This window comes from Rattus norvegicus, chromosome 18, assembly GCF_021556685.1.
Source record: "Rattus norvegicus strain SHRSP/BbbUtx chromosome 18, alternate assembly SHRSP_T2T, whole genome shotgun sequence".
Classification (NCBI taxonomy): domain Eukaryota; kingdom Metazoa; phylum Chordata; class Mammalia; order Rodentia; family Muridae; genus Rattus; species Rattus norvegicus.
This window is the reverse complement of record NC_141551.1, coordinates 71,516,542-71,543,546: the sequence shown is the minus strand read 5'-3', so window position 1 is coordinate 71,543,546 and position 27,005 is coordinate 71,516,542. Positions and strand designations below refer to the sequence as shown.

The 27,005-nt window shown below is 49.7% G+C and overlaps 1 protein-coding gene and 1 long non-coding RNA gene across 3 annotated transcripts in view; one reads left to right on the top strand and one right to left on the bottom strand.

Moving 5' to 3' along the window:
• Zbtb7c (zinc finger and BTB domain containing 7C) overlaps positions 1-27,005 on the bottom strand; it is a 323,617-nt gene that overhangs the window by 249,725 nt on the left and 46,887 nt on the right. The window contains 1 exon segment of the mRNA NM_001127375.1: positions 1,401-1,613. The gene's annotated coding sequence lies outside the window, so the exon portion shown is untranslated.
• The window catches only part of LOC102556385 (uncharacterized), a 36,890-nt gene continuing 27,177 nt past the window's right edge, over positions 17,293-27,005 (top strand). Inside the window, exon 1 of one of the 2 annotated variants that reach the window (XR_015642649.1) lies at positions 17,293-17,396. This is a non-coding gene — a long non-coding RNA (uncharacterized LOC102556385). The remainder of the gene's footprint in view (positions 17,397-27,005) is intronic. The other variant, XR_015642650.1, reaches the window with a different exon arrangement.

Here is a 27,005-nt window from a genome sequence, read left to right as displayed (position 1 = left end):
ACCTTTGCTGCTCCAGTCAGCCCTAAGTCCCCCCACCCCCACTTAAACACCTTTCTTGGGGTCAACACTAGCCAGTCCCCAGCCCAGGGAGAAATGTGTAGAGCAGTGGCTCCACCAAGGGCTGGAATGTGAGTCATGAGGCTCAGCATAAATAGCTCAGAGTCATATTTAACCCAGAACCCAAGCAGCTGCTCCCCTACCCCATGGCATAGCCAGCCCCAACTGCCCCAAGTACTCAAGTTCCTCTCTTTCCCACTGCCCCAGTAGGTAGGAGTCCACTGTGCCACAACCTGCTTGTAGCCTATCCATTTTCCTAGACAAGGGCTTAGCTTGCTAAATCCCTTCCACTTACTCTTTCTGACTGATTCAAAGGAAGGCCACCCAGAAGTTCTAATGTTCTGCTCCTCCCCAGCCCTTGGCTCTGACCAAGACCTCAACCCTAGCCTGAGCTAGATGGAATTTGCCGCACCCTCTCCGGCCTCCTGCTGCTACCCATTGGCCTTTCTCCCACTGCCCCAGGTCATTTCCCAAGACTTCAAGCTATTTTTGCTTCTGTCTCAGCCTTCTTTGTTCCCCGTGGGGGGAGGTTGCCAGAGTGTTATCCTCGTGTTACGTGTGGTACAGACCAGACGACCAGTAGTAGCAGTCCTGGCATTTCCAGCCCTGTCAGCCCTGTCTCTCTCTCTAGTCTCAGGAGGCCAGGCCTTCCTGGCCCTAGGGATTAGCCTGGTGGCTTCCTGCCTTGGCTAAATCTTAGGATAAACCACTAGACTCACCGAATCTGCTAGATCCTGCATGTTCCCTCTACCACCCTACATAAGACCTCCCAGCTGTTTTCAGTCTTCCCCCCACTTGCCCGGGCACCGTTGAAGGAAGGGGTGGGCACAGTTTACTTTTCTGTTCTTCATAAGCCACACCAGCAGCACCAAAATTCTAGGTATCTGAACTAAACCTGAGGTGGTCCCAAGGCACAAAGCCCCCAACCTACCCCTCATGCATGATGGGTCTCTAAGACCTCCCTTACCCTTGGTTATCTCAATTTCTTTGCTGACCTAAGTCCCCTGCTTCCTGTAGGGAGTTCATGACAATCGTGAGTTCTTGATTTGTACTCTGAGTCCCTCAAACAAGATATGCTGCATGCATAACCCAGACGCCAGGCCTTCCCACAAGGCATAGGAAGTGAACTCAGCTGCCGCTAAATCTTCCGGTACCTGGCTTCAACAAGCACATGGGTAAAAACAAATAACTCTGAGGTGTCCATCTATCATCTTATCGGGCTTCGTGGGCTTTGTTTGCACAGTTATCTTCCTGAGGCTGACATTGTGTGCCGAATACAAGCTGATATATTCCCCTACCTGCCACATCACTGATAAAGGATAGCTGAGCTTCAGGTCCATTACCTGTCATTACACCATGTACATGTCGCCTGGGACCAGAGCATCAATTCTTCCTGAGTCACTCCAGCGGTACAGCCTCCTAGTCGGAGCTCCAGGTTCAAAAGGCTGCGGCTCACTGCTCAGCCCTGGGTAAGCCACGTGCCATCCTCTTGTCCTCTTTTGGCTGGCCGAATCCTCTGGGATGGGGAGACAAGCTCCAGATGCTTCAGGGGCGATCTGCAAGGAGAAGAGAGGTCTCCGTCACAATTAGGCCCAGGTATACAAGTCCAGGCGTGAACTGTTTTCTTCCTAGCCTCTTACTGTTCTTAATTATTAGATCCCATGGTACCTGGTGGTTAAGCCACGTAGGGTAGCTGACCATAGGCTCAGGGCTCAAGTGCACATACACACACGCACATGCACACACACACATATACACACACATTCATGTACACACCCACTCACATACACGCACATGCACACACACACATACACACACATATACACACACATTCATGTCCATGCACCACCCACTCACACACATGCACATGCACACACACACATACACACACATATACACACACTCTCATACACACCCACTCACACACATGCACATCCATTGTTCCTGACTTCCTGCCTCTGCCTACTTCATTCTATCCACTTCAAAGACTCCCTTTCCAATCAGGTACCCCCCCTACCCCCAGCCATCACTCAAGCTTCAATTCAGGTCCATCAACGAGCCCCCTGAGCTGCCCCAGTGTTCTGGAAGAGGGAGGGAAAGGATACTCTCACTCTGCCAATGGGAGCCACAGAAAACAGGACACGCCCCTCTACTTCTTGCCAAATCCTGGGGCAAGACTTTGTGGTACTAGAGACTGGGAGTTCCAGGGAGACACCCTACCTGTGGCCCCATGATGAATCTTTCCAGCTCTTTACCTCAAAGGAAGAGGCACGGAGAGAGAGAAAACTCCCTATATCAAGGGACAAAGACCCTGACATTGCTACCACTGATTCCTGACGTTTCAGGGCCAAGACTGTGGTTTCTCTTCTTCAAAGAGGAGTCAGAAGGCACTGGGACCACCTGCCCGGCCCCTCTATTCAGGCTTGGGGCAGTTCAGCTGCCCACATGACTGAGATGCATTCGGGGTTCTCGTGGCTTCAGTGGACCGGCTGCCTTAGAAAAGGCTCTGAATGGAGAGGAAGCATCATGCCCAAGGCGCAGGTAGCAGAGGAATCAAAGAACACACGTCCTCCCCTTCGGCCTGCGTGGACCACTGAAGCAAAACAATGATGATCTATATTCCACACGTATAATGACTGCACTCCAGAAACCGATTTTGCACCCTGTTTTGTAGTTCTGTGAGGAGTCGTTTCAACAATGAAAGAGAAGCACAGAGAGGTTGAGAAGATGGCCAAACATCACATGGTAAACTGGAGAAGGTCAAGGCTGGCCAACTTTTTTTATTTCCAACTTTTAAATATTTTTTTCCCTTAGGAAGCTACCCGGTGCTAGGTTCATTTGGTCTAAATGTCACGTCACCCCTCCAGAGGACGAGGGCCGAAAGAAAGTGAAGCAAGGAGGAACAGTGGCCACTCCCTTTGTTGGGGAGTGGGTGAGATAATTATGCTTTGGGTCTTCTCCTCCTGTGAGGAGTAAGACGAGAGAGGGGCAAGGGGCATGGGGCACAGGGTAGGGCGGGGGGCACGGTGCAAGGCACAGGGCATGAAGCAGAGAAAATGATCTGAAAAGATATGGAGACAACAGGAGTATCTCAGACTCAAAGAGAACTGGCCGTGATTTAAGTGCTCTAACTCACAAGCCTCCAAGCTATCTGCCACAGACCTCTTGAGGGCCTTCCTCACAAGGCAACAAGCGGCATGGCAGATACTGAACCGCTTTGGAAGGCAAGGTGGTACTGTTACCCCCTTGAAAAACACACGCGCACTCCATACCCTCTCTAAGGTGTTTAAGTGGGGGTGGGGGGGACTTAGGGCTGACTGGAGCAGCAAAGGTCCCGCCCTTCAGGCATGGGCTAGGACTCTCTCATTGTGTGTTTTCAGGGTTCATGGCAGCATCGTGTTAACCAATGCAACTGACAGAGACAGCTTAAGACAGGACGGATTTATTTGGGCTCATGGTTTGAGGGAACACAGTTCATCATGGTGGGATGGCATCACACTATCACCAGCTGCTTGTCTCCACGAACCAGGAAGGATAGAGAGTAGATTGGAAGCAGGGCTAGGCTATAAACTCCAAGCTCTGTCACTATGGCCATATATCTACCTGCCAGTCAGCCTTGTATCTCCAAGATTCTGTAGCCTCACAGGACAGTGCCTCCAGCTGGGGACCAAGTCTTTATATGCTTGACCCGATGGAGGACATTGAGCATTCAACCATAAGGAGGAGGATAATCCTGCAGGATTCTGCCCATGTGAAGAAAGGACCCCCACTCTGGGCAAAGGCTTCTCAGGATTCGCCCAGGTCATTCTTCCTGGCCTTCGTAGCCAGTGCTAGCCCGATTCTGGAGCAAGTAGCACAGGCCCAAGGCTAGCCAGCCAGGACAGGGGGCTGACCCTGAAGGAGGCAGGAAGATGAACCCAAGCATTAATGGTTCTGTGCAGTTTGTGTAGCTCCTCATGTCTCCCTCCAGCCAGCAGAGGACCAGGCACAGCATATTAGACCACGAGGGGGAACAAAAATCGGCAGCTCCCGGGACCAGAGGCACTTGCTAATTGAGTACCATGTGTGTGCACGCATCGTGGGGGAAGGGAGGGAGCTGCCCATAAAAAGCAGCCCACTATCCTGGCCCACCAATGACATGGTCAGTTGGGTCATTTGATACTGGACTGACAGCAAATGGTGGGACACCCACATCTCTATGTCTGTGCGGCACCGGCACGTCCTGGCCCTCCTGTGGGGTGGGACTGCAACATATTCATAGCAGATGGTGCTGTCACCCTGGCTCCGGGATTCTCAGTCCTAATTATCTGTGCTGTCAGCCAAACAATTAACCCTCAGAGAAAAATTGCACTGTCCACCCCCAACCGTATGAAAAGGCAGTTTTCCCAAGGGCGAGAGATACCTAGGGCAGCCTTGTGCTCAGCTCTAGATCTCACCATCCTCTGGCCTCGGAGGTCTATTGATGGTTTTGAGGCACCCTCCCCACTGCCTCTGGCCCTCAGGACTTTCTTGTAAAAGGAGGAGCTGGGGCTGGTCCCAAGGGCCTCCTGAGCCCACAGAGCTACCTTCTTACCGTGCCTCGCTTCTCGATTTGGGGTGTGCTTCCTGAGGCTGGGTTCCCCTTTGTTCCCTCATTATGCAGTCGGGGCACATTTACCATGTGACGCGGCTGGGGGAGACACATAGAAAATGTCTCCTCAGTCTCCCTGACCCTTCTCAGAGCTCTTGCCTGCCACGAGAGGAGATGACAGTCACCTCCTTGACCCTTCAGAAAATAGGACTATGGAAACACAGCTTCTTCCCCAGCAAGAATTCAAAGAGCAAGTCCATGTGGTCCCAGGGCAGAGCTGCTGAGGGCCAGGGTGCTGTGATCTCTCTCAAGAGTAGAAAGCCTCCTATCCCATCTCCCATAGCTGCACCTCTCAGGTCTCAAGGCCACCACTGGGCAGGGGCAGGTCCTGCCCTGCTGGTGCTCATTAGACAACAGAGGTAGTGCACCAGCAAGCCTTCCCTGAAAGGAACTAGCTGAAAAGAGAGAGCTCACAGGGCTGAGGCATGATGTCTGTCACCTAAGAGGGCCACTGTGTAACATATGCCGGGTGCAGGGAAGTCATCCAGCACCATGTGCTAATATCAGAAGCAGAAGGTTCTTCAGGAAGACTTCTTGCAGGAAGCCAAAGAAGAGCTCAGGGGGTGATGGCTCCCCTGGTCACTTTGTACCAACGCCATCAGAGATACTGAGGACCCGCCCTTCAGAGAGAGGAGAAGGAAGAGGCCTGGTGTAGGCAACCTGGGTCTTATTCCACAGATTAGGGAGGTCAGAATGCAAAGGGCATGGCAAGACAGAACACACTCTGTCCCACTGAAAGTCAGGAATTTCCTCTGAGACAGGGGCATGCCCTCAGTACCTCGGGAAAGGGTGCGGAAAGTAGGCAGAGCTGGAATGCCTTTGCCACCACCATTTCCCCAGCCCAAACTTGTGACATCTTTCTTCCTGCTCCCTGGGGTCCACTGTCCACCTATACACACCCCCTTTGGCCCAAGGGGTAAAGGTTCCCACGGCTCCTCCACAAAAATGGGGGCCACGTTTATTTTCACACAGGGACTTGCCTACCCAGAATCTGCCCCGCTTGGAGGCAGTAGATGTGAGCTCCACCCCCACCCCCATCCAGAGCCCACGTAGGGCAGGCGCCAAAGTCTGGCTGGAGACTTTTCTAAATATGAGCATGGCACTAAGAGTCAGGTTCCCAGACCTCTCTGGCCCAGGAGACTGTGCAAGCATTCTCCAGCCAGGCTGAGAGACAGGAGAGAGCTGGGGGCGGTGGGAAGCACGGCCCCAGCTGCTGGAAGCCCTGTAGCCTTGTTAAGGGAAGGAAAAGGATTACCCGGTGCCCAGTGCCTGATCAATCGCCCACAACCCTTGCAGCAGGGAGGAGAACGCCAGTGCCTTCTCAAATGTGTGCGGATTAGAGATGTACAAATAGAATCTTTTCTCCTACCCCTCTCCTCAACCCCCCGAAGCTTGGGATGCTTGTTAAAAATAGCCTTGTTGTGGCAGTGATCCTGCACAAGCCAATGGCTGGCAGGGAAATGAAGGAGAGGGGCTATGTTAAGTGGCTACCCTTGGGAAGTGGGAAAAGAAAGTCCCAGGGGATGGCTGTCTGTCTCAAGCGTCTCAGGACACGCTTCTGTAAGGCTTGGATCTTTACCAGCAAGCAGATATTTTGTTCCTCACCAGTGTGTGAGCTGCATCTTGCTGCCTAAGCTTGAGGCAGAATTGATACTGATTTAGGAAGTCAGCATCAGGGTGCAGGCTGGCTTGGTACTCAGGCCACCCTGAGACCAAGGACCCAGCAGCATTCAGGAAGCAGTGAATCCGGGGCATAGACTCAATAGAGACCCCAGTTCTCTGGGCCTGGTTACTTGCTATAGAAGGGAACCATTGGATTTATTGTTTTATCGCTTTCCTGATTTGGAAAACAGCTATCTACCCTTGTGTCTTCCCACCATGAAAGATGAAGGAAATTGTCTTCGAGTGCATGCGGGGTGTGTGTGTGTGTGTGTGTGTGTGTGTGTGTGTGTGTGTGCATGTCAGGGGTTAGTGTGGAAGGAGAGACTGTTCCGAGAGGAGAACACAGACCAACTTCCTGCCTTGATGTTCCAGTGCTCGAGGCAGAAAGCCTATCTCCATTCGGTGCCTAAAAGCATTCCGAGTTGAATCCTGACTCGGGCTACTGGTAACCAACTACCCAGGCTCCAGCGACTAGCCTTCCCATCAGTGCAAACCTCCTCTTGCTGCTCAGCTGGAACTCTGGGCCACATCTCAGGGTGGTTAAAAAAGACTATGGAATTGCATTGGTATCCTGGTCCTACTACACCCAGGAGCTGTGTGACCCCGAGTAAGCATGTAGACCTCTCTGTGCTTTGGAGTCTTCATCTATGAGATGGGAGTGAAAGGGAGCCTGTCCCGAGCAGCCATCTTGGATCTGAGTTGTCAAACTTAGATATTCTTCTCGCCCGCTCCTATATGCACCCCGCTGGCTAGGCCCCTCTGTCTGCTCAGCCCTGTGTGTACCTGGTTTCTGCTTCCTACCCCGCAGCTCTGGAGGACGTAGACATGAGATCAATGATCCTCAGACTCCTTGTCCTAATACAGATGCTGACTTGTAGACCCAGGTGAGGTGGGGATGTGCTTTTCTAATAATCTCCTGGGGGGCAGCAGGTCACTCTGCTGGTCTGAGCCCATCCTTTGATTAGCAAGGATCGTGCCAGCATGGAGGAGACAGGGACGCTGGTGGAGAAACAGGGACCAAGGGTGGTGTGCCTGCCACCCACATCTGAGGAGGAACATATTTAGACAGTGGTGGTTCCGGGGTGACCGTAGGTTTGAGAGACACTGGGGAGGGGGGATGGAGGAGGGTGCTGTGTGATGTTATGTCATGGTACGTGACCTAAGCACTCAACTCTGCAGGAAATAGCACCGGCCAGAACACAGCGGCGGTACTCAGCGTTTCTTCTGTCTTCAGCACTGGCCTGTGTGTGATGATGGCTCATGATGGTGGGGCTGTCGGCAAAGCCACGGAGGCTGTGTTAGCAATGTCTGTCTTAATTTATTTGTCATCCTCTATATTCTTTCCTGAAATTTTATCATCTTTGTAATTTAAAATTTATCTTCCACGTATTCTCAGGTGCCCACTCCCCGGAGCTGCCCATTTTTCTTTGTTACTGAGGTTTCGTGTGCTTCTCAGCACACGCTGCCATTGTTTCAAAGGCTGGAAAACGGAGCGTTAAATCTTCTCAGTCCAACCCCGAGATATGGTAACTCGGATTGTGTTTTCCCTCAGAGCCAAGAGTCCAGCGCTTTGGAAGGCTGGCACCGTCACCTCTCACTATAGCAACAGGGAGACCTTGGTAACCCCGAGCGTGGTTATTAAGAGTAAAAATAGGAAGTGTGTGGAGAGACGCTGGGTGAGAAGCTGCCACAGACCTGCCGGGCAGCCTGGATTTGCAACCCTCTCGGCCCCTGTTGCAAGAAACAGAATGCAAAACCCAGAGCCTGGGTGCTCCTGTGAGAGTTCTAGGCAAGCCCAGAAGTGGGCTCTTCTTGAAAAGCTATCACGGAAGATTCTGCAGGAGGATGTTCTTGTCTTTGTTACAACACATTGGACTGTTTGCACTTCTGGCTTCCCAGTAGCACTCAGACCTGACTGATCCTCATTGGTGCAATCTCGGTCTGTCCCTTCACAGCTGTTTCAGGCTCCCCGGGGTCTCACCTGGGTCTTGGCGCTGACCTGGTGAGGCTGGGGAGAGCCCTAACCCTGGACAATACACAATGCTTCCAACCCAGGCTGCGATCAGCCCCAAGCCCATTTTGCACTACAGCGAGCCTAGCTCAGGACCCTGGCTCTGCATCCCCCAAAGTGTAGAACTTGGGGCAAGTCACCTCCTGTCTCTGAAGCTCTACTCCACCATCTGTGAATCTGGAGACTGAGTTGTGTGATCTCTCTCAGTCCTCGCTGCTTCTCACTTCGATGCTAACGCTACAGAGAGAAAAGTGATTTTTTTTTTGAGATAACTAAACGCCGCTCCCTTAAGTAAGAAAGTGTATTTTATTTTAATCTTACTGCTCAAAGTATGTTTTAAAACACTTACAGGCTCCTCTTCCTTTTGTGGAGCAGAGCATGTGATATAAAATTCAGTTTTGCACACCCTTCCAGATCTTGGTCTACAGAGCTCTTAGGAAGCCAAGACCCTCAGCATCTCCGGTCTCATCTCACGATGTCAGGAGCCGCCTCAGACACTGTAGCTTTTCTTCCTCATCTTCCCAGTGAGGTCAGGGTCCCAGCCACCATGCTACCTGTCTGGGCATGACTGCCTAAAGCAACTGCCCACCTAGTTCTTAGTGTACAACTCTAGGCTTGGCAACCAGACCCTGAGCACGAGTGGGGACAGTGTACCTGGGAGCAAGAGACCCGAGGGCTTTCTCTGCTTTGCCACTGTGGCTGTGTACTGCATGACACTGACCCTCCGTCCTAACGGCCACATCCTTAGTATTGCCAGCTGGGTTTCCCAGAGTGTATTTACAGACCACCAGAGGAGCTGACATCACTGTGGGGTCAGACAAGAAAATAAGGCCACAGTTAGACTTTCACCCCAACTCCTGCAAACCAACCCCCCTTTCCACTCTACTTGCCTACGGCTTCCCATGTGAGAGGGAAGCCTCCATTCCCACACCCCTTTCCCTCCAAGAAGTTTGAAAGGCCCCAAGGCAGAGAGAGGCTTCTATCTAGACCCAGGACCACTGAGTAGAGCAGTGCTTGGCCATGCACCCCTCTCTCCCTGCAGGTTCCAAGGCAGCCATGCTTGGAACAGAGGTCTTGCTCTTTCCACTCAGAGAAAAGCCAACTTCCAATAATCTGGTTTTGCGTACTACATAACCAGCAGCCTCTTCTCTTTCCTGCCCCAGCCAACTACTGAGTCAACAACCCTCCCCTGTGTCATCCCTGGACACCCAAACTTCCTGCCCGGTGATATAGCCAGCAAGGGACCTGGGACTTATGAGTAGAAATGAGTGTTGCAGTTTGCCTGTGTGCAGATAGTCTGTGTTCTGTGATGCTAGCTGTGTCTGTGGAAAGCCCCACCACCACCGCCACCAGACCCCACATAAAAGGAAAGGTTCTGGGGACAAAACAGAGACAACACTTTGAGACCAAGGAGGGAAGGATTGGGGCAGAGGATAGAAAGTGAGGGACCACAGGGACAGAAAGAATAGGAAGCCTGGAAGGCCTCAGCTTTGCTGGATCAAGCCTCCACCACCAAGATGGTTGGCATGAAGATTTGGCAGCTTCTGCCAGCCCACAGCCCTGCCTTCCTGGCCCGGGAGTATCACGGTAGCACCAAAATGAGCCAGGACTATAAAAGAGTACAAAGTTTGCCAGAGACCAATAGGAGGAGCCAGGAGCCGTGAAGGGTGAGTTCAAGCAGCCAGGAAAATAGCCCTGCCCCTGAACTATACCTAGTTCTGCTTTGCTGCCATCGTTCCCGTGGGAGGAAAGAAATATTTAGCCCATGTGACACCAGGGCCAGACTGGAAGGCAGGCCCAGATTATAACTGAGTCCCAGACACACCCAGCCCTGGGTCACCCTAGGTCTTGGTCCAAATCTCATTTTTACAGATGTTCCAGAGAGTGATCAACCAGAGGTCACATAGCCTGTCAATGGGCCGTATGGATGGGAGCCATCTGCTCATTCCAAGGCCCATGCTTCTGGTTGCCAACTCATCCCTGACATGGCTGCCTGGCTGCTTTGTTCCTGAGGATGCTGCCACCCTGGATGGTGACAACGCTGCTCCGTGTCACCTTGAGAGGAAGTTGGCAGGATTAGTCCAGTTTCTAGGCGTTACAGCATAGACCTGTCACCTGGCTATGTCCGCTGCAGCCTCTACTCCAACACAGCCAGGAAGGAGCCATGAGGGTGGGACAGAGGTACAGGAGGCCTGTGTGGTGAGAAGTGAACAGGACACAATACAGGGGAGTTATGGGCCCTGAGTGTAGCCCTTGGAAACAGGCGGCAGGCAGGCTTGAGAAGCGTCAGTGGGTAGCTTAATGGCACCTCCCTGCCATACAAACCAGGAGAGGGAGGACTCACAGAGAAAATGAATGTCCCCTTTGTCCACTTCCCAGCATATCATGGGACAAAGGACATGGTGGAAAACGGTGGATGTTCTCTCGGCCGCTAGAGGATGAAGCTTGGGGCTCCATCTTCCTTGTTGGCTTTGTCTCTTCCACACATCCTAAACCCTGTCTAGCTTCAGCTTTGCAAACATGAGTAACTGCATTTGCTCTTCTGCTTAAGGACACCGGTGAATGATGCTGAGGGGACAGACTGGTGACCGATGAGCAAAGCAGCCTCTGCCTGAGGTGGCAGTGCTCTCATGAGAAGAGGTGGGTCACACAGGTACCAGAGCAGAAACTCTAAGACTCCTTAGGCGGTGCCCAGGCCCAGGCAGCATGAGGAAGAACCAAGCTTCTCCATGGGCAGGATCTGCAGCCCAGAGAGAGTCCATCCATGGGGCTCACAGAGACAAAGCATCTCAAATGCTGGGGCTATGATGGAGACACAGCCCTGGCTCACTGCGGTCGGTTTTAAGGAGAAGAAACTGAAAAAAATTGTCACAGAGCCACCAGGGCTCTTCTATTGTGTCTTGGCACCCAGCAAACACTTGGCACAGTGGATCCTCCCATTAATGCAATGGTTTGATGGTCTGCATGTCATAGCACTTTCTGAGGACGGCGCTCTGACAGGCCAGAGCGCAACAAGCACAGCCTTCCCCCATTTCCCCTACCTTGCTAAAAAACCATTAGGCTAAAGCTGGCTATCAACCTCGATTCCTTATTTGGCCATTTCTGCCCCCTGAGAGTGACTACCAAGGTCCACCTAGCAAAATACTGAAGTCTAACAATCACAAGTCCCTTGCCCAATTAAAATTGAACACCTCATCCTAACACGGGGTTTCCCCTTTACCTTTATAAACTGCTATGTCTGTCTACCCTCTATTCAGAAGCAGGCAAATATCCCACGCTCCTCTTCCCTGTTCCTCTCTTTCTCCCTCATCTTTCATCCCCTGGCTTTGTCTCTTGGTCCCTGCCCTTTGTCCCACTGGGGTAGTTAAGTCTCCTTTGTGCTGAGATCTTAGTCCTGGGGTGTCTGGTGCTATCAGACTGCTTCCTGCATTGCTTTGGGTACGATGTCAGCTTTGCTGCAGTGATGGCTGTTGGTGGAGTTTTGTTGTTATTTGTCTGGGGACTGTATTATTATTAGAACACATCTCCACAAACTGGGTGACATAAACAACAGATCTCTCAGCTGTGAGGATCAGAAACTGGAAAATGTCTCCCTAAGCCCAGAGCAAGATGTCAGCTGCCGTTGGATAACAAAACATTTTCTGGAGAGAGGCACCACCCATCTCCAGTTAGGAAGACCATGACAGACAAAAGTACAGAAACCACTGAAGTCCATTTTGGTAACCTAATGGGTTTTATTGGGGTTACTTACAGGAATATGGGTAAGGATCCAGTAGAATCGACTCAAAGTCCACCCCAGCACGGGTGACGGCTCACAAAGCTGGGAACCTGGAACACACTGCGCAGCCTGGGGACAGCTCAGTAGGTTGGAGAGTGTCCTTTACAGGTGCCTTAGTCGGTTTAAACTACACCTTCCTTCAGTCTGAGAAGGACTCTCGGTTCTTATTGCTTAATCTAGCAGGAAGGAGCTTACTGGATCTAGTCAGTTTCAGAGACTTCCTGAAACTTTTTTAAGTTGTTTAGCTTCCTGCTTAAGGAGCTTTGTGCCTAATGGGATGTTTCAATCTCAAAGAAAGTTTTACACAACAGCAGGACAACATTCTTTCTTCTACTCCTGCTGGGGGCTTCAGAGAAGGAAACAAGTCCTGGCCCTGACCAGAGGTGACCTGTGTCTGGCTTCTGGACCTCTATCTCTGCCTTCAATGCCAGGAGCACACCTCTCCAACAGTTCTGTAGTCACCAATCTGATGGCAGTTGAAAAGGTCAGTCTACAAAATTATTGTCCAGGAGGAACTAGGAGTGTAGCCATGACAGTCATGCCTGTAGACAATTCTCTGACTTTCCCATGAAGACAACATAAGTTTCAAGCTGACATTCCAATCCCAGCCTAAGCTTCCTGCTGAAGCTACTTGTGCACTATTTCTAAACAGGGTTCTCACACCCATGCCCACAAACCCCATCCTAGCTATGAGAAAACTTGTACTTTGAGGAGTATCTTAGTTTCTGGGCTATTGTTGTGAAGAGACACCATGACCAACGCAACTCTTACAAAAGGAAGCATTTAACTGGGGGCTTGCTTACAGTTTTAGAGAGTTAATCAGTGATCATCATGACAGGAAGCAGGCAGGTGTGGAGTTAGAGCAGTAGTTGAGAGCTTTACATCCTGATCCACAGGTGGCAAGCACAGAGAGAGCAAGTGAGCCTGGTGTGCACTTTTGAAATCTTAAAGATTACTCCCAATGACACATTTCCTCCAACAATGCCACACCCCCTAATCCTTCTCAAGTAGTTCCACTAACTAGGGACCAAGTATTCAAGCATATGAGCCTATGGGGCCATGTTCTCATTCAAACTGTCATGAGAATACAAAGTCGATTCATCACGATGAAAGAACCCGCCTGACACCTTCTTTTCAGACCCTCATCCCCAAATGCAAGTAGAATTGAGTTTTTCTTCCCTCATGGTTTTCAGATCTATCTAATGGACTTAAAACTGGATCTGAGAGACATGGAGATTCTAGCTCTTACTGGCAAGTCTAGTAGCAATTCTACCCCCTACCTCCAGTTAGAGGAGCTACAGCAGCCAGTCTGAAGAACAGCAGAATGCCTCTCAAGGTCTACATAAAGGTGAGCCAACAATACAGGCTGTGCTCTCAAACCTCCCAGACTTTTGGTGCTCTTTGGCAGCCCCAAGCATCCAGGCCCTATACCTGCTGATGTCTCTCAATGCCTCTTGGTATATGGGCCTTTGGCCTTATATCACCTGAATGTTAACTCAGGATTCAGAGAAGGGTTCTTCTATATAGACCAGCTCTGCCCCAAGTGTGGCATCCATCTCTGCTGTTCCTGGCCTTCACCACTTTGCCTCTAAGTCATCAACGTTCAGCCATCTTATGTCCATGATCTGCTGGCCCCTATAGGTGAGAGGCTTCGCCTTCCAAGGTGACTCAGAATAGTATAGTAAAGCTGTTACTTCTCTTCCTGGGTGTCTCTGATTTATAATATAAGGCTCTAAGAACTCTGGGGATGACATGGAACAAGTCTAAGAGGAAGGCTAAGGTGAGTGGGGTAGAAAAAGCTCTGACATCTAGCCTTGAAGCCACACCACACTGATCAGTGTTGAGAGCTTTTGGTGCCACTTCTAGGGATATGACATTTGTCACTGGGATGGGACAAGGATGTAGGCTGAGATAAGAGTATTAGAAGCAGTGACCATGGGGCTTCGTTTACTGCGTTGCCGAATTGCTACCTTATGCAATCTCGTTGCTTCCTCCTTAATTATTACCCTGTGTGATCCTTTTCCTTACTACTTTGCTTGATTACTTTCTTGTGTGATCTCCTTGTTTCCTACTTCACTTGATCACTCTGTCTTGATCTAAGAACTGACCGTGTGTATTGGATGTACCCAGAAGGGTATAAAAGCAGGCTGGAGAGACATAAAGCTGCTTCAGCCACTCAGCACTGGCTGGAGTCATGTTTGTCTAATTGCCTTTGTCCTTTTAATCTTCACTCCCTCCCTTGGACCCTGTTGACTGAGCTGGCTTGGTCAGATGGGTCATGAACTAAGGCCCGCTTTGGGCTAACCGACCTGGGTTCTTATCCTGATGCAGGCCAGGGATCTCCCTCCCTCCTCCATCAACAGCAATGCTACACCATGCAATTCTAGGAGGTGCTATGCAGTGCTAGTCTAAATGAATTGCACAGCCTTGCATGTTTGCATGCTGCCCACTTTCCAAGGAAGGTGCTTCTGGAAGCCTCCATCAGACGCTCACTCCATATGCCTGACTTTTGTGGTGTTTAGCCTCCCTGCCTCCCTCACATCCCAGACACGTGAACCACATGTTTTCTTAATTGAGGTTGATTGGGGTAGGTGAGGATATGTCTTTTGCTAGACTATAAGTACCCTGGGAATGACTAAGCTGAGGGGGACGAGAGGGTAGCAAGGCCCTTAAAGGGGACCAGCAACAGCAAGCAGTACTGGAGAACTTGTCTCTCTGTGCCACAGCATCTCATCCCTCTTGAATGGGGCACCCTGGTGGTGGGGCCCAACAGGTGTTTTAGCAGGTCACCAGGCAACTTAGATACACATGAAGTTTGAAAAGCACCCAGCTCCGGATACCTCAGGGTGTCCTTGTTATTGCTTCTGAATGACCAGTTTTCATTCAACCAATTTTGGCTGCCCACCTGGGACACCCCCTATTGCACCTTGGTTTTAGGGGGTCATCAGGAGCAGCACAGAAAGCTCACGTCAGGGCTGCAGGCAAACAGAGTAGCCAGGCAGCTGTAGCCTCCTCCAAGAGCAGCCTCTCCCTGGTCCTGCTAACTGGGTGGTTAAATTATTCAGCAACCAATTACAGCTTAACAATGTCCCTGTCTCCCAGCCCAGTGATTCTCCTGGCTGCCGCCAGCCATGGCAAACGATTTCCAACACAAAACAGAGTATGTTCAGGAATTTAGCACCAGGGAGGGCCCCCACTAGGCACCCCCCATGCTTTATCACAGCCTGCCCACATAACACCCCCTATCCTATCCCCTGAGGCAGATATGGGTGGATGAATGGGTCAGCCTCCAGACCATCAGGAACGAACTGGGAATCCAAACGCTGAACGGGCCTCCATGGCTAATCCTAACACTGAACAATCGGAGGAGAACCAACCGATGCCCTCCCACTTTATCCCACGGATGGGGAAACTGAGGCTGCTGGGTGACTTGACTCCCGCCACACCTACGGCCTACGTCTTTTGACAGTTCTTAACACACGGGACCCCACCATAGACATCTAAGTTCAAACAGCCAGCCCTGGAAGAGATGGGAGACAGGGACAAGTCTTGGTCAAGAACCTTACTCCACCTCTTCACGCGCCATGCAGGACATGTGAGAACATGGCGTTAGGGTGAACAAATACCCAGGCAGGTTTATCCTCTTCAGCACATGTGCTGAGAGGAAATCTATCAGTAACCAGAAACCCACTGCCAGGTGGTTCCAAAGGGCAGAGAGAACATGTTCTGATGGAAGCAGCCCCCACAGGGAAGACCTCCCCCACACCGTGGGAGGAGAGTTGGGGTGGAGCAGAAGGTGTTACAAATGCAAGAGTCACCCTTTTGGTTTTGCTCAGAGGCCCCTGGGAGGAAGGGGGCTGGAAATGGAATAAGTGTTCTCAGTTTTCCTCCTGTCTCTCAGAAGCCTTTACATGGAATTAAAGAAGGTGACAGTAAAAACGAGGCCAAGAAGAACACCAAGGAGAAAAGACTGTGCTCACTCAGACTGTGGGGGCTCAGAAGGCAGGGGGCCCTCTCCAAGTGCTCAGATAGTGTGGGGACAGGTGGCCTTCCCCAAAGGCACAGACGGGACCATCAGGCTCCACAAGGACCACAGAGGCATTCAGACCTGGCCTCGCCCATCCTGACCAGCCCTTCCTGCCTCCCAGAACCAGCCAGCTTGGCTAGTAACATACTCTGGGTATCTTGGGCCTGAGGCAATACAAGTTCATTTTGGGTCACCATGTGTGTGTGTGTCTACTACACTTGTAGAGAAACTATCAAGTCACCATGCGTGCCTCCTGTTCGCACCGTCTTTCCTCTGATCTACCCTAAGCTGATGTCACAGAATAAGGGAGTCTGAGATGCACCATGCATCCTCCGGGTTTACAGCCGGTGCCCAGGCCCATCGGGGCAGGCTATGCTGTGCTACTGTAACAGTAAACGTGTCCAGGAGCTCGGAAACTGAATGGTTCTATGGCTCTACGCGGTTACATGTGGGGCTTGTTTCTGAAGTCATAAAAACACTTGAAATTAGACAGTGGTAATAGTGGGCTCAGCCACACGAATGCACTGAGTCCTTGAAAGGCGTGGACTTTGTCTCCTCGGTAAGGAACACATCAGATCCATCTTTCCCTCCACAGCTGCAGACACACAGGGACACTGCCTGGCACCAACCCAGTGCAGGGACACCATCTAGAACCCTGCTGACTGTCCTGTGAGCTCTGGAGGAGAGATGTGCCTTCCTGGAAGAGAAACTCCCACTCAGGACTCGGGAGAACCAGCCCAGTGCTCCACTCCATAACGACAGGTACAGGTAGGGAGGTCCTGCCAAAGCCTGACAGCCTGGGGGCTGATGACCTCTCCAAGGACGTCCAGCCGCAGGCACACACCCCAGACACCCAGAACTGAAATCTGAGGGCTCACCTTTGCTTGTCCCTTCCCTTCCCCATCCACAACAAGCCAGACATCCTCTTCTTTGTCACTTCCACATCAGGGGAGAAAAGCATCCAGGGAAGACTTAGAGCCAAGATGCCATGAAGACCAGAAAATCAAAGGACAGTTTTCAAAGAGAACAACAGAGGCCATCACGATAACAGGTGAGGTTATAATCCTGTACCGTAGGCCGCACGGGACACGGGGCAGTTTGACAGGGGTAAGGGCGGTTACACCGTTACACGTGACAGTCAGCAGGTGCTTTCCTATCACTGAGCAACCTGAGAAGCAAGGAACGGCCCACCCGCCTCCTCACAGAGGGGAGAATGAGACTGATTGGAGAGGTAGGGTTTTCTCCACCCTCTTGCCACGCCCCACGCCACACCCGGAGCCGAGTCTGGGTCCAATGGCAGTTCTTGTTTTAATTATTAAGTGTTTTTGAGACTTATAGGTCATTTTTACATCATTTCAATCCCTCTTCCCTTCCAACTCCTCCTGTATCCCCCTAAACATTTGGATCTCATAATAATAATAATAATAATAATAATAATAATAATAATAATAATAATAATAATTGTTGAAGCTTAGGAACTGCAGCTGAGTAGTACCATTGGTTTCCAGGGACCTTTGGTTGAACTTGACTCTGGAAGACAGAGGGAGAGAGGAAGAGGCCAGGGACTGGTTTTACAGTCCAGGCGAGAGATTGAGAGCCGGAAGCAAGGTGGGGGCGTGGAGTACTAAGAAAGTCCCTGAGACTTGATGATCATTCAATCCTGGCGTAGGAGTGAGGGGATGCAGAAGAGGCTGGGTAGAATCAATCATGCTGCATAGGGCAGCAATCCGAGTAGACGACATAGGGCAATCTGTGGCTGTGAGGGGAAATCACAGAGAGAGATGGAAAACAGAGATGGGAAACAGGACTCCACAGGGCACGAGTCCCTAAATCCGCCATCAGGGACAGGCAAGAGAATGAGAGGTGGAGGGCCAGAGGACTGTGGAATACGCTTCTCCCAGAGTGAAGCACATGTCTGATTGGACAGAGCCAGGAGATGGGGCGGGGTTGGGGGTGGGGCTTCAAACAGGAGGATATCAAGAAGAGGACTGGTTACTTGTGCTGCCATGGATGAGGTCTAGCACACACATGGTAGGGAAGCCTACGCAGGTGACTGGGAATCGATGGCATTTGTTTTCCCAGACCAGGCAGAACCCGTGGGTTATGGTATTGACCCTTGCGCCCCCACATCGCCGCCGACAGTGCAGAACCTTCCATGCGATGTTTCACGGGAACAGAAGTCTTCCACTGTCCTGCCTTCGGCTCCTCCAAGCTCCCACTCCTCGGATCCCACAGGACACTGGTGTGACTCAGGCACACAGCCTGATGCTGAACACACAACTCACAGGCTTTCCTTTAATCTGATTTGACTCTCCGGACTCCAGTATCCAACTGAAACGTACCAGCGCATTGCCAAGCAAACTTGTTACTTCGATGCCTGTGGGCACAGTCGCTGCCTTGGGAATGCTGGTGGACTGCTCTCCTCGCTCTCCTCTCCTCAGGTGCCCTGTGCGGTGGAGAGGGAGTTCATCTGCAGCATATTGGTACCTTTTGGAGTCCAGAAGGGCTCCTGTTATAAGCCGGAAGGAAAGAGGTGCACAGTTTTAAGAGTCTTCTGGTCCATCGGCCAGCGCAGCAGGAGAAAGCAGTGGCTAAGTTGCCCACTCTCTCACAGACACAGTTTGACCTGCCCTGAGGTGATGACCCCTGCTGAGTGGACTTGCTTCTCTCCGCAGGGCTACCACAGAAGATGGGCCTGCATCCCTTCTCCCATTGCAGATGAATTAATAGGGACTGAAAGAAAGATGCACGACACCTGCTCCAAAGTCAGCCATCCTGCCTGTACTAGCGACCAGACCCTGTAGCCTGAGGAACTTCTAGGGCAGGAATATGTCTGGTCCCTCCCTGTCACCAAGGTTTTTACCCATCTGAGCATCTCCATTTTCACTGGGAAACCCTTCCTGAGTTTTCCCCACCCCAGCCGCTGAACGCTCTTTCTGGATTTTAGGTGCCCATTTCCCCTTCACAATCTCACGACAAATGTGCTTTCAAGCCTGCTGCGGTCTGAACACTTGTAACCCCAGCTTCATAACCTAACCCCTAATGCAAGGGCATCCATCTCTTCGGAGAGAATTGGGCCCTGATCACGAGGCTCTCGGGAATGGGCCCATGCCCTTGTGCAGGTTGAAGAAACTGGAATTCTTGCCTTCCACTATTTGAGGACACATCCAAAGGCACCATCTGTGAACCAAAGGCAGACCTTCGCTGTATCTGCCTTGGCCTTAGACCTTCACCCTCCAGATCCACGAGGAGAACGATTCTGTTGTTCACAAGCCACCTGATTTGTTGTTTCCTCACAGCCACTCAAACGGACCAAGTCAGGGAAGGCTGCTGGGGTTCTGCTGCTACCTTGGGCTCTAAGATAGGCGCAGAAGGCCCCCCGCCTTTTAGTCCAGCTCATACTGTCCATAGAGATTCATGAGGGGAAAAAAACACACCAGTGACTGACCCACAGCTATTCACAATGACACAGCAGTGACACTGAGGCAGCAGGAGTGACTCTCACCCTCAGGCCACTCTCTCCATTTGCTTTGTTGTTTTGTTTTGCACCTCATTGTCTCACTTTGCTTTATCGTGAAAAGATCTCGCCATATAACCCTGGCAAGCCCAGAACTCATTATATAGGTCAGGTTGGTCTGGAACTTAGAGATCTCCCTGCCTCTGCTTCTAGAGTGCTGGGACTAACGGTGTACACCACCACACCCAGCTCTACTGTCTCCACGGAAACTCTGACCAGAATGCATAGAACGGGAAATCAAGGAGTGAAACTAAATCATAAAATGAAATGTTTTGACCAACAGTTCACCTGGATGAAAGGGTGGCACCGACCTCATGTGGCCTGCTGTTCTGGGGCAGATGGCTTGTTTTCTTCTTACCTCAGCCTCACCCAATGGACAGAATAACTGTCACTGGTGCTGCCCGAGAACCAGCAGATCACCCGTGAGAAGCACTGAGACCATGCCTTGCAGGGGGTGGGGTGCAGGACTGCTGGTCCGTGCTGCTGTAGACATTGTAAATGTACTTGATCTCCAAGACGGGAGGGATGCTTCTTAGAGCAGCTGGAGTTTTCGTCGGCAGGAAGGTGGCCTTTTAAGAATTAATACGGCGGAGAAGGGAGCGTACCACACACGGAGGGCAGAAGATGAGAATCCCCAGAGTTGGAATTTGAACATTAATTCACTATCAGGAAGCCACAGAGCGCAGGCTGAGCCCTGACTCCGACCCCCTCCGCTCCTGCTGCTGCTCTAAGACGGACCATGTTATTAAAGACAATACCCCACAGGAACCTAAACCAAACAACTCCGGGCAACACAAGTTCAGGGAACCTTTGGCTCTATCTCCAAGGCAATTGAAAAGAGCTCAAAACAGATTAAAATATGAGATGAATTCTGAAGCCTGGGAATGAGATAAAATGAATCCTGTGACAGAGGAGCCAATATGATTATTTCATTATTTGGCTAGAAAGTTAAAATGTGCAGGGAATGTCAGCTGCTTTCCCTGGGTGGACGGAGGTGAGGGACATATGGCCATTGGGGCATATTCTTTTAATATTAAAAAACACCTTCACCCCTGACTTAGTTTTAATAAGAAAAGCTCGTTGGTAGGACAACCTGCCCTCCTGCCAGCCCGCCTGAGACCTTTCTGTGTCACACGCTCCATCCCATAATATCTCCACAGAGCACGCTGTTCACAATGAAATGAAATTCCACGGCCCCCAGCTGAGAGCGCACATACCCCTTGCAGTCCCTCGGAGTGCTGATTACAGTGCAACCACCACCAGCTCCTCCTGCACCCCTGTACCCCTGTACCCCCTCCTTCTCGCTCGCTCCCCTCCTCACTCCTCTCCTCTCCTGGAACAACTCAGTTTCTCATCCTGTCCACTGATCATGGCCTCTAGTGTGGCGCCTACCCCTGTGTCCACCGTACATTTATTTGCTCAGATTCTCAGGTACCAACCGCAGGCTGGATGAGTGGTAGAACCCTCAGAACCTTGCTAGGGCAAGTCTGTGCCCACAAGGAGAGAGAGGGGTGTTACCCCAGAGCTGAGGGTCAAGGAAAGCTGAGACAGAGAGGGTGTGGGCCAAGTCTTCCCCAAAGAAGCAGCAAGTGGGCTGGCCTGACAGGGCGAAGGGGCGCTGGCTATTCAGGAAAGTGTACAGAGGAGGCCGGATGGAAGCATAGAAACAAGTCAATGTCAAGGAAATGCCACCCACACCCAGGGGACACTGAAGAGACACACTTGACTGGCTTAAAGGGGCCATTTGGGAGACAAGCAAGAAAGCTAATGAGAGAGGTGGAGATTGGATGGTGTGGTCTGACTGTACCTTGATTGGATTAAGAGTGAGCCAGGGTATGGTCTGTGAGGGCATTCCCAGAGATAATTGAATCGAAAGGCTCTGGCATGATCAACAGATTGATTTCTTTATAGGTTCCTATATGAAGGCCTTATTGGGGAGGGGTTCAGTGTAGGAGATGGGGCCCCTGAGGAACCAGCTCACTAAGAAGGACATTGAGGCTATACCTTGCCCCTTGCTGTACCCCCTTTCTCAGCTTCCTACCCAAGACACTCTCACCTCCACGACATCCTACCCAAACTCATCTGTCCAGGCTGCTGTGGACTGAACCCTCTGAGACAGAGAGTCCAAATAAATGCTTCTTCCCTTAAGGGGTTTCTACCAGGTATAACATCACAGTGAGCAGAAAATAACTAATAAAGTTAGACGAGGACGTCTGTGTTTTTATTTCCCCAGTAAGTACTACACCAAATGGTCCAAACACGAAAGACACAAAAGGATGCACAGTGAAAAGTCAGGGTTAAGAGCGTAACTGCATGGAAGGAACCTTTACCCAGCATGCTCAAGGTCTGGGGTTCAGTCCTCAGCACCACACATGCACAAGAAAACACAGCAGATCAACAAAACGAAACACCACTTTCCCAACCTTGTCTCCTAGATGGTCTAGTCTCCATTCAACGATGGCCAATGTCACCTGTGTTTTCTGTGTCTTTTCAGCGATATTTTACACGCATACAAGTGAATACGTAAAAATGGAAGCCCACAGAGTATATCTCTCCGACATTTTCCATTTACTTATTTCCATTTACTAGTAGTTCTCAAGGTGGCATGTGCACAGAACCTATGGAGTCAGCTTGCTGAAGCACTTTCTTATGGGGAGGGCCTACCCTAAGTCAGAAGGTCAGGGGCCAGCCTTGAGAATGTGCATTCCCCAAAGAGTCTCATGTCCGGGTCAGAGACCACACTGAGAAACACTGGTGCCAATGAGATCCATAAACACTCATATTTATCCATCCTCACACTGCACAGCCCTCCATTACCAATCCTCGATTTCAGAGGTTTCCAGAGGTTCATTATTTCTAACAGCCTCATCAATGTGGGTGCCTGGACCATATCTGAACGGGACAACACAAACAGACATGTTAACACGGAAGGGGGAAAGCTCACGGGGCCACACCCCTGGACTAAAAACTACAGGCAACTGAGGAAGACAAAGAATACCAAGTGGTTAGCCCAGAAACCATATACATACAAGTAACATTATACAGACTAGGCATGATGTATTTATTTATTTACTATATACGTCTTATTCATATATGTACATGTATATTAAATATATATTTAGGATATAATAAATAAAATAATATATTATTAATATAATAAATAAATGTGATTATATATATAATTATTATTAAAGAAATACAGACCATGACTTTAAAAGAAAAGCTACATAGGAAGGGTTGCAGGAAGGAAAGGGAAAGGGAGAAATGATGTAACTATATTTTAATTTTAAAAAAATAGAAAATTCAAAAAGTAGGCCATAAGAACAGAAGCTGGGCATGAGTAGTAGTATGGTAAAGAAGGGACTAGGGATAGGAGAAAGGGGAAGAAGATTTTTCAGAAGAAGGCAGGCAGGACTGGGGAGGTCATTAGAGGGGCAGACAGACAGCATCCTCCCATCACAGGGAAAGACTGCAATGGGCTCAGTCTTCTTCATGAGCCCAGATCGCAGAGCAGCTCAAGGTGGGGAAGACACACCCTTTGTGTTTGTCTCGTCACTGAGATGGAGTATTTGCAAAAAGCGACTTATGAAGAGTTTATTTTGGCTCCCAGTTTGGAGGTATTGTTTCAGCATGGCGGGGAAGGTACAGTAGCAGAACATCAGGTGGCTGGTCATATTGTGCCCAGGGATGGAGTAGAGAGAGGTGAATCCTGATTCCATTCGTGTTCTCCTGTATGCCATTAGGACCCACCCATGGGACGCATTCAGAGTGGGTCTTCCCTGCTCAGTTAAACCTTTCTCAAAACGTCCTCGTAGAGACAGCCAGAGATGGACTTCCATGGTTATTCTAAATCCAGTCAGGTTGACAATTAAGATTAGCCATCAGATGCTTTTTTACCCGCTCTAAAAGCTTGCCTCGTTTCGTGGATACTTCGTCAATCTAGCCTCCCCAGAGCACCAGCTGCCATTCGAGATTTTCCAGAAAGGCAAGTAACACCTATTCAGAAAAGGCTCGCTACCAATCAAGGTGCCATTTCAAACCAACAGGGAAAAGGTGGACTTTTCACTTAAAAGTGTTTCAGAGAACTCAGGAATCATCCAAAACAGGAAAAACCCCATGGTGCATACATGTCAGATTCCAAAGCAAATAATAAGACCATTATACGAGAAGAGGTGGAAGGGAAAATCTGAGATAGCATCTGTATTAATCATGCAGTGGGAAAAACTATTAAACCCTGACCCAAACCTAAATGCCATTTTAAAGAAAAGACGACATCTAAGTTATTGTTATAAAATCTCCAATTCTGGAGAAAACTGAAATAGTAAATAAGATAGGAAAAAGTTATGTTACATAATATGGCAGGCAAAAGGATAATTCTTTTGGAACATAAATAATATGCATGTGTAAGCAAGGCCATAAAAATGCTAATATATCACAACACAAAATAAAGAAGAAACTGTCGGTCACCAAGCAGGAAATGTGTATATATTTTCAACATCTGAGATGAACACCATTCTCACACAAGAAATGAAAATGAAGACTACAGTGAGGGGTAGAGAAAGATGTAGCCCTGCTTGACTAGCATTCCTGTGGCCTTGGATTCCACTCCTACCTCTGAACACAATGGAAAATAAATAAAAGCATTGTGAGATCCAGTCTTTTCATGCATCAGACTGACAACTGTCGGTACGTTTAAAAATGTATGTATTTATGGGGCCAGAATAAGTGTAACTATTTTCATGTATGGGGTAAAGTTTAAATTGGTGCCATTACCCCTGTACAAGAGATGGCACACACACACACACACACACACACACACACACACACACACACACACACACACGTAAACTAGCATGGCTGTGTGGGAAGAACATGTGGTACTAGTGCCAGAGAGGGATTCTGATAGAAGAACCACACGACCGCTAACCGTGGTCCCTGCAGAAGTGAAAAGAGACCTGATGGACTGTTCTTTTTGTGCATTTTAAAATGCTCCCAAGTATACGTATGCCATTTTCAACAGCTGTTTGGTGTAATACAGAGAAGGAATAGTGTGCTTCCCGGAAAAATGGGACTCTCTGAGTGCAGTCAAAAACTTTAAGCATAGACACAAAGCGAAGAAGACTAAATATAATGGAAAGGGGGAACCAGTAAGGAGCATTGAGGATGGATGAGTCAGGAATCTTATTTCAGCCTTATATACCCCAGATCTGGAGCTAAAGAAGAGAGAGCCCTGTGCACAGCTCTTACCACAGACAGGAGTGACCTCAAGCAAAAGCCTGACCTCATCCAGCCAGAGGACGAGGAAAGGAAGCACGGAACGGAAAGGCTGAAGTAAGAGCTAGCCTGTGAGGCTTCCTGAAAGTAGGAGGATTAAAAAGAAAAAAAAAAAAAGCTTTCGAGAGAATGCTGGCGTAATTACACCACTATGGGATAAAGTAAATTTCAGAGCAAAGAAAACCGCCATAGATACTGAGAGATGCTATATAATAATAAAAAGGCCAATCCACAAGAAAACAGAGCAATCTTAAATTTGCATGCATCAAAAAAAAATAGAACTGCAAAATGTGGAAAGCAAAGCTGAGAGAATGAAAGAAGGAACAGACGAATCCACAGTTACATTTGCAGATAGCAACACTCCTCTCAGCAGTTAATCACACGACTAGACAATTGGCAAAGATACAAAGTAACTCAGCCACATACCCGGCAACACAGTCAAATTAACCCTGACTGAAGGCCTAGCCCAGCCATAGCAGAGGACCCATTATTCTCCAGTACCCAAAGAACACATACAAAGACCATATCTAACCGTAGAACCAACCTTAGTGCATTGAGAACTGAAATCATACAGAGTACGTTTTCCAGCCTTCATGGAATGGAACCAACCAGAAATCAGTAGCACCAAGCTAACAGGACAATCCCCACATACTCAGCCACGAGCTTCTGAATAGTCCCCGGGGATCAAGTTGGAATTTGCCCTCCTTCAATAGCTCAATGGTCAAACTATATGAGGCATGTCCACACCGATGATACTACTGCAGATTTTCAACCTGGATGAACCCTCAGGAAGTCTGCTGAGTAGAAAAAAGTTCCTTTCTCTCGGTGGTGATGGCACATGAGAGGCTGGAAGATCTCCGAGTTCAAGGCTAGCCTGGTCTACAGACTGAGTTCCAGGATAGCCAGGGTCACACTTGAGAAACTTTGTCTGGGGGCTGGAAGGGAGCAAGAAAGAAAGAGAGAGGGGAGGGAGGAAGGGAAGGAAGGAAAAAGGAAGAAGGAAGAAAGGAAAAAGGGAGGGAGGGAGAAAGGAAGAAGGGAGGAAAGAAGGAAGGAAGAAGAAGGGAGGGAGGGCTCCTATATACATATATTATGTGTGTATATGTAATCATACTTGTCAAACACTCTCAAAATGGCAAAACATAGACATGAACAATGGGCTGGTGGCTTCCAGGTGGAGGTAAAGTAAGGTGAGTCTATCAGTGGGTGGCAGGGAGAAACCCTTGCAGTGACAGCAACACTGAGTATATCAGTGTTAGTATGGCAGTCCTTGACTTACAGCTTACACACTCAGCACACACCGAACTTCAGGTGTGTATCTGGGTATCTGCTCTGTGGTCATCCTGAGGTACTGGAGGGCCACTTCACACTGCAGCTACAGTGACAGGAACAACAGGAAAACAGCCGTCCCTGGGAGGTGGGTTGTGTAGCCAGGCTGGGAATGTCATAGGTCAGAGGTACTAAATGAACTGTCAGCCACAGTATCTTCAGCTTGCGGGGGGGCTGCAGGGGGTTATCGCCATGTAACTACAGCATCAGTGTGTACTCTGGCTGGGATATTGTACTGGAGTGTTACAAGATCCCGTTACCAAGGGAAACTGGGTCAAGCACACGCAGAACCCCTCTTTATTATCTTTCACAACTACCCCCCCCAAAATCTATAATTGTTCAAAATAATAAGCCTACCTTTTTAAAAAAAAATACAGAGTCTGGTGTGCACATGCATACACACACACACACACACACACACACACACACACACTTAAATCTCCTGGTAAGTGACTCCAGTGATCACAAGTAGGTTTGTACTGACTTTCCTCAGAAGAGCCTCATGCAGTCCTGTGAAGCCGCAGTGAACACATCCGGGCACTTCTCTTTGGCCGTTTCAGAGTCTTCTGCAAGCACTGTATTTGTCATAGAAATCTAAAACCAGTAGGAAGAGAAAAGCAGGCACGTGGCAGGAAGTGACCCATGCTACATGCGAGGAGGCCCAGAAGGCCTTGCTATCTAATATATAAGGGTATAGTAGGAAGGGGGTTTATGTCCGGT